Genomic DNA, 19,811 nt, shown 5'->3' with positions numbered 1-19,811 from the left:
TAGACAAAAGCATCCCAGTTATTAAGAAACATTACTAACAATAATAGCAATATGAGGAATTCTACATTCATAAGAACACCTCTGTGTGAACATTGTCATTTTTTTTAAATTATTCAAGAACGCCTTCACATCTAATAATTGTCACATTCAATAACTACTAAACAATTTTTTTATTAATCAAACTACCCAAAATTGTAAAACAATTAACCTCATTCATCTGTCCAAAAAACTTACATGTCAAATTACAATCACATTGCGTTTATAGATACATGTTTTTCTTGTTGTCTTCACAACTAGCCCCCAAATTACAAGTTATTCCAGTACGGATAAATGTCCGAATCCCAAACATTTGGTCACTTTGGACAGCTCACTTCACTCCATGAATTCTGTAATGCCCTCAAAATAAACCCATAAACCATACAATCTTGACATGCTTAGACATAAGAGAAAAAAGCATAATTTCATTCATCAGAGTATTCATTACAAAAGGTATTACATGTTGACAACAAAAGTAAATGCCCTATAGGCTTACAACTTTTCAAGTCAACACTTGGTTGCAAAAGGAGAGTACCAACTCTACACAAAATAAGTTCTTGGCTTGATATACATGTAATACAACAAAAATAAACAAAAGAGTCTTCAACTCCCACAGCCATCCAAGCTAAGATCTCGGAGGCGGCATAATACCTGAACCTAAAAATGATGTCCCATATAGGGTGAGCCAACGCGCAGTCGAGATATGCTAAACATAATATGAGCAATAACTAAAACATTAACATTTGATAAATGTTTAACTCACACAAATCAATTCATAATTCATTTCAATTACATGACAAATATGTCCATGTTTCATTTCTCTTTCCTTTACTTAGCCGATTCTCAATTCATAGATATGGCTCAGAACCTGGCCAAACAATTCCCATGAGACCACAGCTCATGTTAGAAATTGGGCACCCATGTGGCATGACCCTTAGAACCTTTTGAACCTCATCCAAATGGGTTTTGAATTTGAATTCAAACCTATTTGGATAGCCACTCAGGATATATATCTATCATATCATGATATGGATAGATGATATAGATATCAGATATTATCTCATTTAACAAATGGATAAATGAGATAAATAGATTATATATCTAATATATGGGATATGGGTGATTAAGTGGGAAAACAACGTATGTTTGTTTCTTTTTTTCCAAGATATTGGCTCTCTCCCAAAATAACGATCAAAAGCCATTTGCACTGTGGTTTGTGTAGGTGATATTCAATATTGTAATATCACTTCACTGCTGGGTTGATTGACTAGATTCAGGAAGCACGTGATTTATCCACGAGGTTTTAGATCAATAAAGGTATGATCTAAACATTTTATTCCGCTGCATGTTTTTATACTTTGATTTACATTGGTATCAGAGCCATTGATGGATATTTTCGTGTTTCCTTTAATCATGTGTATATTTTTACATGTGTATGTTTACAATATATACATGAATGTTTGTAAAAAAAAAAAAAAAAATCTACTTTGATTAGATTAAGAGCATAAATATTTTTTTTATGTTCATTAATGTCTTTTTTAAGACCATAAACGGTTTTATTTTGAAAAAAAGAGTCCGGCAGTACAAAAATCGGACCAGAAAACACCCGGGAAGGCGGCACGTGTGATACACGCGCTGTATGACGCCTCCCAGCGGCGCCACGCGCCACCACGCGCCGGATGCCCTGCTAACGCGCCTGCACGCGCCATCACGCGCGCGTCGGCGGCGCTGTCCACGCACGCGCGTCGTCCGCGCCTCGCACGCACGCCGCGTGCTGGAGCCGAGCACCGAGCCGCGAGCTGAGCCGCGCTCTGAGCCGCGCCAAGCCGCTCGTTGAGCCGACTCGTGCCGAGTTGCGCTGAGCGGCGGCGAGCCGAGTCGAGCCGTTTTTCCTGCCTGGCTTGGCTCTAAGGCTCTGTTTGTTTGTTTTTAATTCTGAATTGCGTTAATTGGCCATAATTTATTCGTTATAGCTTTGTTTTAAGTATGGTTGGTACCGTTACACTCAGAATTAAATTTTATATCTTCTGTAAAATTTTGAAAATTTTACGAAAATAAAAAATATTTTTTCTGTGTTAATAATTCATTTTTTATGCTTTAAAATGATTCTGGTATTGCATAATTAATTTTCTGGGGTTGAAATTTTTATTGTGGACTTCTGAAATGTTTTACTATCTACTGGTAATATTGTTTCAGTTTATCAGTTTCTGGATTTTTTATTTCTAATTTTATGTGTGTTTATTAGTTATTTAAAATTCCAGAATATTTCAGAAAAATTCCAGAAAATTCCAAAATGATGTACACTTTAATTATGGCATAATCTGAATATTGAATACAACATATTTTTTTTTTGGATTTGTAATATGTTGTAATTAGAAGAGCATGATTATTTATTTATTTATTAGAATTCCATTATTAAATAAATATAGCATGAGTTATTTGTAGATTTGCATTAAAATGCTATTGTATGGAATTTATCATGCTTTGTATATGCCATAGTCAGTGGGAGGTTATTCGGTTGAGAGAAATCTTTGTAGATTAACTCTCGAAAACCAATATTTTGCGCATAAATTAAACTAAATTTTGGATAATTGTTACTTGTGGCGCAAGAGATGATTACGAGCATAGCGGATTTTCGATCTTGCGACTTGTGTAATATTGTTACTATTTAATTTAGATTTTTGCGGCAAAATTATATTATGCTAATCAAATTAATCCCAATGCGAATTTCTCTCTAAATTGATTTAGCTTATGGAAGTTAATTTGGTTGACCTAGACTTAGTAGAGATGTTCAAATGTGAACAAACTAATCCCCATTCTTTAGATGAGCAAAAGTCTTGGAGACTTTAGGTCAAACCTTAATTGAGCCAAAGTAAGGAAACATGACTCAAAGTCGCCGTGGTTTTGTTGCCTTGTTTGGCACAATAAAAACTAATGTGTGCGCTATAGTTAGCGGCACGCTACATAGTTTTGGTTGGCGAGTTTTGGAGTTATAAAATTAGTAAGCCCTCAATAGATCTGTATATGATCTTGACTAATGAGCTGCGCGGATTGACTTTGTAATTTGACTTGTAAATAATGTTACATCATTGGATGAAGTAACATTCAAGAGTCACGTCATCCAAGAAATGCGAGCTTAAATAAATTAGTCATTAAGTGTAAGACGAGTAGCCAGTACGAGCAGTGTTTTGCTCTCTACCCAATTATTGGGAGTGGATTGAGCGAAATTTCATGCACTATAATAGTGTGCGTTGAAATATCACGTGAAGTTAAAAGATTAGCGCTTAGAAGCTGCAAAATCTATTAACACTGAGTGAAAAGATTAGCGCTTAGTGGCTGCAAAATCTATTAGCATTGCCAACTTGTCTAAGTCTGGACACTTACTGCTTCCACACTTGAGTGTGAAACATGGATGAGGTGCTTCTTTGTGTGATTCCTTTACTAGGCTAACGTTTTGAATAACATTTACCACTAAGCGCAAACGTTGCAGCATAGTAATGAAAAGGTTAAGGCTGACAAGGTTGTTATGACTCTAAGAATTTAACGCATCGCTTGTAAGAGCATTGTGTTGAATTAGACTCTTTAGCCTAATTCGCGCTTAAGTTACTTCAGGAGCTGTCATAGTTGATAGCTTATTCTCTCCTTCTTGTGGATAGTAGAATTAATTGCAAGTAACTGTAACGCCCTCAAAATAATAACATTAAACCCATCAAATAAGACATGCATTGACATATAAACTAACCACATTCTTTTATTCATTAGAGTCTCATTACATAAGTAGTACATGTTAACATCAAAACAAAATGCCCTACGGGCTTACAGCTTTCCAAGTTAACACTTGGTTACAACAAAAAGTACTAACTCGTTTCACATTAAGCCCTTGGCTTGAAGTTACATGTAATACATCAAAAAGTAAAGCGACAAAAGTATGTCTGCCTCTAGCCTTCCAAGCTATGTCCTTGGAGGTGGCATGCTACCTGTACCTGAAAATGATGTTCCCATATAGGGTGAGCCACAGCCCAGTAGAAATACACTAAACCAACCATGGACAATGACTAAAATATTAGCAATTGATAGATGGCTAACACTGATACATTCACATAAATCACATTTTATGTCACACGACTTAAGAGTCCGAGTTACTTTTCATTTTCCCTTTTTCAACAGATAAGCATGTCAGCTCTATCATCATTTCAACAGATAAGTATAAAACTATATCCCACATTTACAGATAAGCATATAAGCTATATCCACATTCTCAACAGATATGCATAACAACAATATCCCACATTCACAGATAAGCATATAAGCTATATCCACACTTCACAAAGATAAGCATATGAGCTCTATCTTCACTTCACTAGACAAGCATATGAGCTGTATCTACGGAGTTCATCCCCTATCTTCTCCCAACACTAACCGGTTTAGAGGTACATCCCCTATCTTCCCCTAAACCGCGGGGTACATCCCCTATCTCCTCCTCTACACTTAACGTATACGAACACATTGGTTCTATATACATTCACTCAATACATACAGTTAATGTATTCTATCAACAGTCAAATTCCATGACACATTCCATTGATTAGTTTCCGTTTACCTAATCATCATGCATTGTCTACAACAATCACGACTATCCTCCATCGATAGCCCAAAGCAGTTATTTCTAAACAGAAAATAAATGCACAAATGGATATTCAATCAACATTTCATTTCCTCATTTCTCCCAATTAATTATCCCAAATTAATTAAACAATGTAATTAGGCCATTTTCCATAATTACCATTTCAACCCTTAGGTCCCATTTTCATCAATGATTCAACATTAATTCCATTTCTCTATGCCAAATATGCATTTAGGTTTATTATGAATAAAACCCCGACTTTTGTAAAATTACACAAAAGCCCCAAACTTTCACAAAATTACCAAACCAAGCCCAACATCTCAAAATACCAAAATTTAAAGACAAAACCCATAGAGAGGAGTAGGATATCCCTACCTCGAAGTTTAAGCCAAAAAGAAGATGAAGACTCGAAGATCAACTTGCTCCAAATCCAAACTTTTTCAGATTAAATCGAAGCTCTCAACGCCCTCTATCTTTTTAACAAAGGCCCTAGGCTAGATTCATACTCTAGGGAGATCAAATCTTAGAGAGAGTGTAATTTTAGAGTGAGAGGGTCTCGGATCTAGGTTTAGAATGAAGAAAAGAAGTGAAAAAGTGATGTTTCAAACGCTGCTGTTCGCTGATATAAAACACGCTCGCTCGAGCGAAGCCTTCGTCGCTCGAGCTACCAGACACAGAAAACTCTCACTCGAGCCAAGATGTTCTCGATCGAGCGAAGAAAAACCCAGACCGCTCGAGCGAAGGAAGCTCGCTCGAGCCAAGAATGGCAACTCTCAGGTCCAGAACCAGACACGAACTCAACTCTCGCTCGAGCGACCACTCCTCGCTCGAGCGAAGACCCAAAATTCTGGGCAGCAACACTAGGCTCCCAAACACAACCAACCTGTAACAAACCTGCCCAACACATCTTGTAACTCAATATACAAAGAAAAAAGGATGCAAACAAGATAATAACAACTACCAACATCCACGGACACATGTCCGGATCACTGTACAACAAGGGTAAAACCCGGGATCGCTATAACCTCCCCCCCTTAAAGAATTTCGTCCCCGAAATTAAGCACAAGTTTTCAAAAACAGGTTTTCCTCCATTTTAGACAATGTTACAATTCTAACATTCAACAATTCGACCCATTACCGGTCATCTCATCCCTTTAACAAGAGACATTTCACAATATGTAAACAACATATGTACTTTCAACATGCATCAATCATTATGCACCATCTTTTCCAATTTCAACATTATATTCAACATATACAATGTTACATTCAACTTCCATATGAGGCAAGTTCCAAAACATACTTCCAATAACCCAAAACATTTTCAATGTTTCACAACTTAAGACATATATAAAAGCTCTTAAGTTCAACAAAATTTCAAAATTAAATACAAGATCACATATCAACAAACAAGTCCGGATATTTGTCGCGGACTTCCAACTCACGTTCCCAAGTGGCTTCCTCCACTCCGTGATGTTTCCACAAGACTTTCACTAATGGAATGGTCTTGCCACGCAGGACCTGATCCCGCCTATCCAAGACCCGAACCGGTCTCTCCTCATACGAGGCATTCTCATCTACCTCTAAATCAGTCCAATCCAACACATGTGATGGATCTGGCTCATACTTCCGAAGCATACTCACATGAAACACATCATGCACTCCAGATAACTGCGGTGGTAAGGCTAACCGATAAGCAACCTCGCCAATCCTCTCAAGGATCTCAAACGGACCAATAAACCGAGGGGATAACTTCCCACTCTTCCCAAACCTCATCAAACCTCGCCTAGGTGATATCTTCAGAAAGACATGATCACCTACCTCAAACGCCAAAGGCCTCCTCCTACGGTCGGCATAACTCTTCTGTCGACTCAGGGCTGTAACGAGCCTCCTACGAATAAGTTCAACTTTCTCCGTCGTCTCCCTAACCAACTCCGGACCCAACATAGGTGCATCACCCACCTCGGCCCAACAAACTGGAGACCTACACGGTCGGCCATACAAGGCCTCAAACGGTGCCATACCGATACTAGACTGAAAACTGTTGTTGTAGGCAAACTCTACCAAGGGTAAGTGCCTCTCCCACGTCCCACTGAAGTCAAGGACACAACCCCGAAGCATATCCTCGAGGATCTGAATAGTACGCTCGAACTGCCCGTCAGTCTGAGGATGATAAGCCGTACTAAAGGTCAACTTAGTGCCCAAGGCACTCTGCAAACTCTGCCACAACCTAGCAGTAAAACGAGGATCTCTATCTGAGACGATCGTCACTGGGACCCCGTGCAATCTCACTACGTCCCGAATATACAAGTCGGCAAGATGATTTACCGAATCTTTCACGCGCATAGGAATAAAGTGCGCCGACTTAGTCAACCGGTCCACAACCACCCAAATAGCATCACTACCCCGCTGAGTCCTCGGAAGACCCACAACGAAGTCCATAGTGACATGCTCCCACTTCCACTCGGCAATAGGCAAGGGTTGTAACAAACCCGTTGGCCTCTGATGCTCGGCCTTCACTTACTGGCAAGTAAGGCACTTCGATACGAAAACAGCCACATCTTGCTTCATACCCCGCCACCAAAACTGGCGACCCAAATCCTGATACATCTTAGTACCTCCCGGATGCACCGCAAGGCGCGAATGGTGAAACTCTCGGAGTACCTCCTCCCGGCAAGGCTCCGGTACAAACAAAAGGTCTCGGTATCTCACACTCAGGTCGGGATACACCGTCAAACCCTTTTCAACCTTCCCACTGGAGATCTTTTCTCGGAGGGATTCTACCTCGAGGTCACCTCTCTGTGCCTCTAACACTCGTGTCACAAGTGTAGGCTGCACAACAACAGAAAACAAGGCCGCAGCCTCAACAGATTCGCCCAGTAGCAAATCAAACTCGCCAAGTGCTCCCAACATCTCCCATTCTCGGATGGCTATACTAGCTACATCACTAATGGATTTCCTACTAAGGGCATCGGCCACAACATTGGCCTTTCCCGGATGATAATGCAACTCAAAATCATAATCCTCGATGAACTCCATCCACCTCCTCTGCCTCAGATTCAAGTCTCTCTGTGTAAACAGATACTTCAAACTCTTGTGGTCCGAGAACACCTCGAACTTCTCACCATAAAGGTAGTGCCTCCAGATTTTCAAGGCAAAGATCACAGCTGCTAACTCTAGGTCGTGTGTGGGGTAGTTCTTCTCGTGTATTTTCAACTGACGTGAGCCATAAGCTACCACTTTCCCCTCTTGCATCAACACACAACCCAAACCCTCTCGTGAGGCATCACAATAAACCGCATAACCCAACCCTCTCTCCGGAATAATCAACACCGGAGCGGTGGTCAATCTAACTTTTAGCTCTTGGAATGACTTTTCACAAGTCTCACTCCACACAAACTTGACTCCCTTCCGAGTCAGTCTAGTCAACGGTGACGCTAACCTGGAGAAATCTTTCACAAACCGGCGGTAATACCCAGCCAATCCCAGAAAACTACGGATCTCAAACACACTCTTAGGCTGTGCCCAATCTTGCACTGCCTCAACCTTGGATGTATCAACAGACACCCCTTCCCCGGATACTACGTGGCCTAAGAATTTGACTTCCCTCAGCCAGAACTCACACTTCCCAAACTTGGCATACAGCCTATGGGCTCTAAGTAACTCAAGCACCACTCTCAAGTGTGCCTCATGCTCCTCTTCAGAAGACGAATAGATAAGGATGTCATCCACAAAAACGACCACAAACCGATCCAAGAATTCCCGAAAAATCCGGTTCATCAAGTCCATAAAGACTGCCGGTGCATTGGTAAGCCCGAATGGCATCACCAGAAACTCATAATGGCCATACCGCGTACGGAATGCCGTCTTCGGAATATCCTCCTCCCTGACCCTCAACTGGTGGTAACCCGATCTCAAGTCTATCTTAGAGAAACAACGGGAACCCTTCAACTGGTCAAACAAATCATCTATATGGGGCATAGGGTACTTATTCTTAACCGTAGCCCGATTCAACTTCCGGTAGTCAATACACAATCTCAAGGCACCATCTTTCTTTTTAACAAAGAGGGCCGGCGCTCCCCACGGCGAAACACTAGGGCGAACAAAGCCCTTATCTAGCAATTCCTGGAGCTGAACTTTCAACTCAACCAACTCTGCTGGAGCAAAACGGTAAGGTGCCATAGAAATCGGCGCCGTGCCGGGCACTAGATCAATAGAGAACTCTATCTCTCGGTGAGGTGGCAAACTAACAAGATCTTCGGGAAAGACATCCGAATACTCACAAACCACCCTCGGCAACACAAGTTGGGTCTCACCACTCTCACCACTCTCAAAGCTGGCAAGTAGACTACTAAGCTCACTTCGCCCTCGCGAATCATACCCCGGTGGCAAAACACTACCAACCCGGTCTCCCAAGAAATGGAACCACTCCCCGCTCAAGGTACATAACGTGACCCTCTGGCGGTAACAATCAATAACAGCCCGGTATGACGATAGCCAGTCCATATCCAAAATAACATCAAAGCCCTTCATGGGCATGACAACAAACGGAAAAGGAAGCCTATAGTCGGCGACCTCTATATCACAGCCTCTAACACCCTGTTTCAGAATCAACTCACCACCCAAAGGCGACACCACACAAATAGGAGATGCTAACTGTGCTAACTCCAATTCCAAAACAGATGCAAATGCAGCAGATACAAAAGAATGAGATGCACCCGTGTCTATCAACACATTAGCAACCGAGTTGCAAAACAGAAAAGTACCTCTCACTACTGATGGAGTCGGTACTAAATCCTGCGCGGTAACAGCATACACGCGCCCCGTAGGCCCCTGGTCTACCTGCTCACCTCTCGGAGCAAAAGACTGCTGCACAGACTGGGATGACGAAACCCCCGGATTGGCCCTCGAGGCCTGCACAGACTGAGCTGGCTGAAAACCCTGCGTCTGCCTAGAACCAGACGCTCCCGAAGTGGCACTCAACTGCGGGCAAAACCTCTTCAGGTGCCCAGGCTGTCCACACTGATAACAAGTCAAGGGCTGCCCCCTGCCCAAACTCTGACTCTGCGGTCTAGATGAAAATGAAGCAGCTTTCTGACCCCCACCCTTCTGCGGGCAAACTGAAACCTTGTGACCCAGCTGGCCACACTTGTAACAAGTAAACTCCCCCTGACTGCCTCTCCCCGAGCCTGCACTCGGCACTGGAAAGGTCGATCTAGAGACTGCACCCTGAGACTGGTGAGGGTTATAACCCCTCTGTCTCCTGCCATCACTCTGGCTATCCTGGCTCCTCTTGAAGCCCCTCTGTTCTTCCTCCTCTTCCTGCATCATAATTTCCATATGAGCAGCGGCATCTACCAGGTGTCTATACTCTCGAATGTAAGACCCACCAACTCTCAGCTTGAGGCCCCGCCTCAACTTCCGCTCAAACTCATAGCAACGGCGTTCCTCAGACGCCACCAGTTCCGGTGCAAACCTGGACAAACTGGTAAAAGTAGCCTCAAACTCGGCCACTGACAAGCCCTGCTGTTTAAGCCGGCTGAACTGATCCCTCAGCTTCTCCCTAGCTGCTGCAGACAAAAACCTCTCCTGAAAAGCATTCAGAAACGCCTCCCAAGTACCACCAACACGAGCCTTCTCGTATTTCCACCATTGACCCGCATCTCCTTTCAGCTGGAAGGATGCCAAGGTCACTTTCAGTGCTCCGTCCTCGATGCCAAGCATCTCGAACGTCTTACTCATTTGCTCTAACCACTCATCAGCCTTCAGTGGCTCCGTCGGATCCTCGATAAACTCGTCCGGGTTAGACCGGAAGAACTCCCTCTTCAAGAAAGAAGGCCTTGTCTCAGATGCCTGATTCCCAGCTCTAAGAATACCCAAAGCTCCTGCTATCTCTCTAGCCAAGGCACCCACAGCCTGTTGACCCACTGGCTCGGCCACATTGGCCTGCCCAACTCCCTCCTACACTGCCGGAATCTCACCCGGTAACGGTACCTCCTGCCTCGCAGGTCTACCATGCCTAGCTCCTCTTCCTCGTCCTGACATCCTAATAAAGGCAACACAGAACGTTAGCACATTCATAAATGTGCCAAAACTAAACACTCACGTCCTAATGCATGGACAACTGTAATTCACTCCACATAAGCACATAATCACATAAGCACTTACGAATTTCATTTCCAGATAATGATAGTCCCGAGCCGTTACTAGAGTTCCAGTTAGAAACAGCATTGATCAAGTGCTTTTCCAACAAGACTTCCAGAAACTCAAGGATCCAATCAACATCCTAGAAATTAAACCCCATACCCACATAGTCACATAAGCATGTTATCAATTAAGCACATAGCATATGATACTACATCTAAGTCTCTATCAAGCGAGACAAACCCATTGTGATACTAATCACTTCCCACGTACCCAAAGTATTCGAACCCGGTACGCTCTGATACCAAGTTGTAGCGCCCTCAAAATAATAACATTAAACCCATCAAATAAGACATGCATTGACATATAAACTAACCACATTCTTTTATTCATTAGAGTCTAATTACATAAGTAGTACATGTTAACATCAAAACAAAATGCCCTACGGGCTTACAGCTTTCCAAGTTAACACTTGGTTACAACAAAAAGTATTAACTCGTTTCACATTAAGCCCTTGGCTTGAAGTTACATGTAATACATCAAAAAGTAAAGCGACAAAAGTATGTCCGCCTCTAGCCTTCCAAGCTATGTCCTTGGAGGTGGCATGCTACCTGTACTTGAAAAAAAGTTCCCATATAGGGTGAGCCACAGCCCAGTAGAAATACACTAAACCAACCATGGACAATGACTAAAATATTAGCAATTGATAGATGGCTAACACTGATACATTCACATAAATCACATTTTATGTCACACGACTTAAGAGTCCGAGTTACTTTTCATTTTCCCTTTTTCAACAGATAAGCATGTCAGCTCTATCATCATTTCAACAGATAAGTATAAAACTATATCCCACATTTACAGATAAGCATATAAGCTATATCCACATTCTCAACAGATATGTATAACAACAATATCCCACATTCACAGATAAGCATATAAGCTATATCCACACTTCACAAAGATAAGCATATGAGCTCTATCTTCACTTCACTAGACAAGCATATGAGCTGTATCTACGGAGTTCATCCCCTATCTTCTCCCAACACTAACCGGTTTAGAGGTGCATCCCCTATCTTCCCCTAAACCGCGGAGTACATCCCCTATCTCCTCCTCTACACTTAACGTATACGAACACATTGGTTCTATATACATTCACTCAATACATACAGTTAATGTATTCTATCAACAGTCAAATTCCATGACACATTCCATTGATTAGTTTCCGTTTACCTAATCATCATGCATTGTCTACAACAATCACGACTATCCTCCATCGATAGCCCAAAGCAGTTATTTCTAAACAGAAAATAAATGCACAAATGGATATTCAATCAACATTTCATTTCCTCATTTCTCCCAATTAATTATCCCAAATTAATTAAACAATGTAATTAGGCCATTTTCCATCATTACCATTTCAACCCTTAGGTCCCATTTTCATCAATGATTCAACATTAATTCCATTTCTCTATGCCAAATATGCATTTAGGTTTATTATGAATAAAACCCCAACTTTTGTAAAATTACACAAAAGCCCCAAACTTTCACAAAATTACCAAACCAAGCCCAACATCTCAAAATACCAAAATTTAAAGACAAAACCCATAGAGAGGAGTAGGATATCCCTACCTCGAAGTTTAAGCCAAAAAGAAGATGAAGACTCGAAGATCAACTTGCTCCAAATCCAAACTTTTTCAGATTAAATCGAAGCTCTCAACGCCCTCTATCTTTTTAACAAAGGCCCTAGGCTAGATTCATACTCTAGGGAGATCAAATCTTAGAGAGAGTGTAATTTTAGAGTGAGAGGGTCTCGGATCTAGGTTTAGAATGAAGAAAAGAAGTGAAAAAGTGATGTTTCAAACGCTGCTGTTCGCTGATATAAAACACGCTCGCTCGAGCGAAGCCTTCGTCGCTCGAGCTACCAGACACAGAAAACTCTCACTCGAGCCAAGATGTTCTCGATCGAGCGAAGAAAAACCCAGACCGCTCGAGCGAAGGAAGCTCGCTCGAGCCAAGAATGGCAACTCTCAGGTCCAGAACCAGACACGAACTCAACTCTCGCTCGAGCGACCACTCCTCGTTCGAGCGAAGACCCAAAATTCTGGGCAGCAACACTAGGCTCCCAAACACAACCAACCTGTAACAAACCTGCCCAACACATCCTGTAACTCAATATACAAAGAAAAAAGGATGCAAACAAGATAATAACAACTACCAACATCCACGGACACATGTCTGGATCATTGTACAACAAGGGTAAAACCCAGGATCGCTATAGTAACTATGAAGCGAGAAATAGAGATGGCAAGAGGAGTATCGTCATCTTTCAACTAGCTGTATTAAAGTGTATGGAGAATAAAATTGACTTGAAGGTGCAGGGGATTAGCACTTACTAGTTAAATTTGCGACTTAGGCGCAGTTGATATCTCCATGACATCCTTTTTATGATCTAGTGAATATGACTTAGTCGTGAGTCATTACCTAGTTGGGCCTAAACCTTTAAAACTTGTCTTCGAGAACTCACACATTAAGATGATAGGAATTAGTTTATGACATTGGTCATGAACCAGTGGCTTATTATACTTAATCACATTAATGAGATGATGACACGATGGTTTGAGTAGGCCTTCTCGGGCCCACTCGCTTATGACATCCTGCTCTCATGTGAATGTGTAACTTTGTTCGCAATGGGTGCGCACAAGTAAGTAGGAAAGCCATAGAAGGTCATTTGTATTGGCGCATTTAGTCCACTATGATATTTGTGACTAGATATGTGTGAGGGTATGATAGCTAAGCCTCAATCTCGACACATTTATAGATTACGATACGCATCTGAGTCAAGACTATTTGATCTCCCATAAGTCAAAAGTTTTGAGATGATTTTTGACATTGCACATATGAGGTTGAGATCAATTAGATAACAACATTCATGCTTTTAGTTTTGACCAAGGTGGCGAGTATCTATTTGAGTTATTTTTAGAAAACTCTGTGAAGAGAGATGGATGCTTAGAAAATTGATTATTCCTAGTACTCAACAACACAATGGTGTAGTAGAGAATAAGGAATTAAATATTGTTAATGTTAGGTGGATAATGGCGCAAAATGTTTCCCAATTGGAAATTGCACTAGTTTGTTGCCTATATCCCTAACTAAGTGCCCTCCATATCAGATTTTACACTCCAATTTTGAGTAATAGGTTAGTCGAGAGCCATCTATGGGCGATCTGTAACCGTTAAGCAGCTTATCTTTATGTTACTTCTCATAAGATTGTGAAGTCAAGACAAAGGGTCGTATGGCGCATTATTGTATGCGGTCATACAAATCCTCCGGGTCATATGCATATAGGTAAGCAGCTTTGTGGTAGTGTAACTAAGTCACATAAAGTTTTATTAGTAAAGGTGACGTGAATAGAGTTTTCGAAACTCTATAAGATGGAGAATTCCAAGCATAGCGCTCTATGTAGCCTAGTTGAGAATGGAAAGAAATTTCCAATATCCTAGGGACAGTGGGAGCGATGTGCCTACTAATGGATTACTCCATTAGAGAAGAATGCTCTACATTCTTAGTTGCGTGGTAGCAAATGTGAAAATTTTCCACGTCATCACTGGGTGATTGAGAGGGAAAACATTCATGATTGCTCCGCAAGATAATAAAGAGCCTAGGATAATGCCCAAGGCTCTAGTCCCCTATTTTAAAAAAAGTGGATCAATGTTGCGCAGTTTAAGACAAAGTCTTTGAGGATTAACCATTTTTTATAATTTGGTTGACTTTCCATTGTGACGCAAAACTGTTATAAAGTTATGCGTAATTTGGATAGTCATTGTTGAGGCATAAGGCTCGCTAGATACCGAAAAGTCGCACCATTGAGGAAAGTGTAGACCATGAGAACACTTCCTCCTGGGGAGTGAGGTTATTTTGACTTAGGCTATAATTGACATAAGTTCGGAACATTGATTTGTGGACATTGTGACCCGATTTCTCATTAGAGAATTGGATAAGTAGATCCGTAGGGATTTACCTTCTGCTTTTATGGTGAAAAGTTAGGAGTGCAAAAAGGTTGCTAGTTCCAATAAATCTTTTACAGCCTAAAGCAGTTATCCAAACAGTGGTTCTTAGATTTCGTCAAGCCATGATAGGGCAACGATGATCGATGAAGACCACTGAGGCATGATCAATGGTCCAAAAAGAAGTTTTTCCTTACTTAGTCATTATGAGCCAGGAATTTATAAGGTTGTCGCCACCTAGGGTGGGCAGTCCTCTATTTTAGATATGATGGACATGGGTGATGTAATTTTATATGCTCGGATGTACGATCCTTAGGGATTGTTTTAGGAAAATTCTCGGTTTGTCTTTGATGACTTACATAGAAAATATCCTAGAATGATTCTAGATGCAAAATTACAAATCCATTGACTTACCTATCGGTAAAAAGCTAGAGCCTTAGCTATTGAGTGAATCCACGGATTGTCTTTGGGAGGACCTATATTCCTTGATTTTCTTTGTTGTGGGAGCCTAAAGTATGCTATGTGGGCGTATTCGGCATGATAAGTGTTAGCTTTGGTAAATGGTCAACTGAGTTGTTTAGACATTGACCTTGCTCATTAGACTGCGGATAAAATGCTTTATTAGAAGCATATTAATTTGCTCATTGTAAAATTCAATGCGCTAGTTGGGCGCATTAAGAATGAACGCAAATTGGTCACCAAAAATATCTTTAGAGAGGTTATTGCGCAAGAGGTAGTGATCTTAAATCATTTCATGTGAGGTGCACATGGTGGATTCCGTTGTATATACTTATCGCAAGAGGTGCTGATAAGGCTTATGTTTGGAATCTATAATTGCGCAAGCTGTGGTCATTTTTTTTTTTAATCGATCACTTATTTTGAGATGATGGGATGTTGACACTATTATGGTTTGTGTCATAATGATTAGCAAATGATGATGTCAGCAGGCAAGATTGGCTCACTCACACGAGCAATCGCCCTTGGCGCTTGGGAGCGAGCAAGGATGAGACTGGTGGTTTATTTTTATTCGGAGCCAAGAGAGGCTTAAATCATCCACTATGTATGTCGCCTCGGTTATAACCAAGATGAGGTCGTGTTAAGGACCAAACATGGATGTTAGTACCCACTTTCCATGTTGTGCCTGTTATGATTAGCCAGATTCGAGATCTCATTTGGCGCCTAGAAGGCGAGCAAATAGAGAATTCGGGTTAGGCGCTAGAAAGCGACTAGACTAATATATGTACGGTGTATCGAGTATGACGTCACTCTTTATGGAAGAGTTACTCCACCGTAGCATGTATTCATACTATATGTGCTTGGCGACCGAGTAATGAGGTGAGAGAATGGATCCCTGCGTCCTCACCGTGTGAGTCTTACATGTCATTATTGATATGACTTTCATTTATGTACCCTTTTGTGACTTTTGACAATGTCATAAGGTAAGGGGTTGATGTTCTGCTACTTTGGTATGTTGCCTGCGGTCATGTATGATTCGGCCTTAAGGGACATCACTGGGAAAGCGGTCAATCCTAAACTAAATGGCATGAGGGCAAAGGGAAGATCATCTAGTATTACACCACTGCTGTATATTCACTGCCGGCAACTCACATCGCTCTGTATGAGAGGCGAATTGAGTGTGAATATATTGCAAGAATTGAGAGGGTCAAACATGCTCTTTTTTAGGGATTAGAGATGTTTTTTTTTGGACCGGTGTAATTAGATGGGTCTGGGGTATATGAGACACTATTTCTTTTCTTTTTGGGTTGATGTCTCTATGCTGGCTCATTTTGAGTTTCTAGTATAGAGCTCCCACATGCAGGTGTTCTCAGCAGTCGCACGGTGCAGTGGCTAGTATGAGATTGTTTATTTTTGGGGAGATTGAGATTGAGACGTGGCAGTGTCATGCCAACTCATGTCCGAGTGGGAGATGTTAGAAATTGGGCGCCCATGTGGCATGACCCTTAGAACCTTTTGAACCTCATCCAAATGGGTTTTGAATTTGAATTCAAACCTATTTGGATAGCCACTCAGGATATATATCTATCATATCATGATATGGATAGATGATATAGATATCAGATATTATCTCATTTAACAAATGGATAAATGAGATAAATAGATTATATATCTGATATATGGGATATGGGTGATTAAGTGGGAAAACAACGTATGTTTGTTTCTTTTTTTCCAAGATACTGGCTCTCTCCCAAAATAACGATCAAAAGCCATTTGCACTGTGGTTTGTGTGGGTGATATTCAATATTGTAATATCACTTCACTGCTGGGTTGATTGACTAGATTCAGGAAGCACGTGATTTATCCACGAGGTTTTAGATCAATAAAGGTATGATCTAAACATTTTATTCCGCTGCATGTTTTTATACTTTGATTTACAGCTCATATAAACAATACTTCCATAATTCACAATAGATACACATATTTGTTGTATCAATAACGCATTTAAACACTTCCATACTTCATAATAGATACACATATTTGCTGCATCAATGGAGTCCATCCCCTATCTCCTCCCAAATAATATCCGGTTTAGGAGTCCATCCCCTATCTCCTCCTAAACCGTGGAGTACATCCCCTATCTCCTCCCACACAACACAATGTATATAAACACATATCATATACATAATCAATCAATACATAAATTTAATGTATTATTCCAACCATCATATTCAATGACATATTCTATTGATTAGTTTTAATTCGCCAAATCATCATGTATTGTCTACAACAATCAAGACTATCCTCCACCGATAGCCCAAGGCAATTTATTTCTAAACATATAATAAATGCATCAACAGGTAATTTGACAACAATTTCAAAGGTGTGTGATTAATGAATCCAACTCCACCATTCTACCCCAAAATGAGCCAATTTCATTATTTCCATAATAAATGTCATTAATTACACTAATGACCCAAATATACCCAAACATGGCATTTTTCCCCTTTCCTCTACATTGACCCAAAGGTCCAAAAATTACCAACAACATTAATAACCTCCTTTTTAGACCCAAAACACAAATGTTTGAATCAAAAGAATAAAACCCCTCTTTCCAATATAACACATCTCAAACCCTAACTTCCCAAATCAAACCATTTATACAAAAAGCTCAACATTTAGGTTAAAGCTCATAAAAATGAGTAGTTATCCCTACCTCAAGAGATGAAACTCAAAGGAGATGATGAATAAATCTCGAAATGCTCCAAAACCCAAGATTTTCGGATTGATAGGAAGCCCAAGCCAAGCTTTACACTCTTTGCAAAGACACTAAGGGAGTAGATCACTCAAGCTAGATCAATCCCTAGAGAGAAGGTATATTCTAGAAAGAGGAGCTCTCAAAAGAGGGTTTAGAAAAGTAAGAGAGAGAAAGGAAATGTGAAAAGTGATTCAAAATCACCCAGCTGCCAACTGATATACGACTATCCCGCTCGAGCGGAGAATAGGACGCTTGAGCGTGAAACACAAAAACTGGACTCGCTCGAGCGCAAAAAGACCCGCTCGAGCGCCAAGACACAAAATCAAAAAGCACCTGCTCGAAAGCAAAGGGAAACCCGCTCCAGTGTAGATTACCCTCTTCCAGTATTTTTACAGACATTGAACACCCGCTCGAGCGCCAAGAGGCCCGCTCGAGCGTGACCCGCTCGAGCATAAGGAAATCCGATCGAGCGTGAGAAATGCACCTGCAGTAGTTTTGCAGAGGAACAAAATGCTGAAAGTGTGTAAACTCCGCTCGAGCGCAAAGGGACCCGCTCGAGCGGACCACCAAAAATCTGGGCAACAAGGAATGGGACTAAAGCTCAACCAACCTGTTCGAAACACGCCCAATACATCCTAAAACTCAAATATATGGAATTAAAGGATGACAACAAGACATATACAATAACCAACTCCACGGAACCTAAGTCCGGATACAACAATCAAAGAAGGAAGAACCAGGATCGCTATAAATTCCATACTAAGTTAGCATAGGATAAACACGGCCAACAAGTAATCCTATTAAACAAAATATACAAACAATGATAACTTCTCTCATAGAAGCATTTTATGCAAATCAAATCACACAGAGAAGGTACATATGACTGTGTTCAAACATAGCCAAACAAAGAACCCAGAATTAAAATCGAACACAGAATTGTTCAACCATATCAAGCACACACCCATGTATTATACATACACATACAAGGCTTAGAGAAGCGAAACCCAGAAGAAGAATTTAATCACAGTTACTAATTCAATAATCATAACTCTGCCTTTTTTATTGGGTAAGTACATTTTCCGTCTGCCTGGCGGTCAGTCCCTTCCTTCGACCTTCGGTTGTGCTAAACCTGATGATTAACTAATTACGGGAATCAGGTAGCGTCTTTTTGGTGTAAAATATCTGCCCTCCTCTCTTAGTCCGTTCTTCATTCACACTGTAGTATGGTTTACCAACGTATATATTTTTAGGGTTTATAAATTAGGGGTGTTGTGTATAGCTATTAATAAGTTGATTTATTGTTGAATAGATCTTATAATAATTAATGATATTTTTTATTAAATATTATTAAAAAATGTTACTAATTATTAATTTTCAGTAACAGTTTAAAAATTTTGTCATAAAAAATATCACTAATTATAAGTTTTAGCGATAATTTAAAAAAAAATTGTCACAAAAAAACTAAACTTTCAGAGACAGTTTGAAAATTTTCTCATAGAAAAATGTCACTAATTATAAGTTTTAGCGACAATTTATAAAAACCGTAACAAAAAAGTTATTAATTAACAATTTTTAGCGACATATGCAAAAAATCGTCACAAAAATTTATTTTTAACAACTATTTTATTATAACTTATTTTGAATAGGACTTCATGGAAATTAAGTCAACTATTAGGACCTATTGGTATTTTACCTTATAAATTAGGAGATGTTTTTTAGGGTCCTTGATATTAAGATTTTATTGCATAAAGGCTATCCAATACTTTCATAATATCTAAGGTCTCTT

At 40.5% G+C, this 19,811-nt stretch overlaps 1 long non-coding RNA gene across 2 annotated transcripts in view; it reads left to right on the top strand.

The window, feature by feature from the left end:
• Positions 1 to 19,811, top strand: part of LOC114288856 (uncharacterized) — a 161,094-nt gene that overhangs the window by 85,513 nt on the left and 55,770 nt on the right. The window lies entirely within an intron of this gene.

The sequence above is a fragment of the Camellia sinensis genome, chromosome 15 (genome assembly GCF_055761805.1).
Source record: "Camellia sinensis isolate YWXY chromosome 15, ASM5576180v1, whole genome shotgun sequence".
Lineage (NCBI taxonomy): Eukaryota > Viridiplantae > Streptophyta > Magnoliopsida > Ericales > Theaceae > Camellia > Camellia sinensis.
The sequence above is the reverse complement of the archived record's forward strand: the minus strand, read 5'-3'. Positions and strand labels throughout refer to the sequence as shown.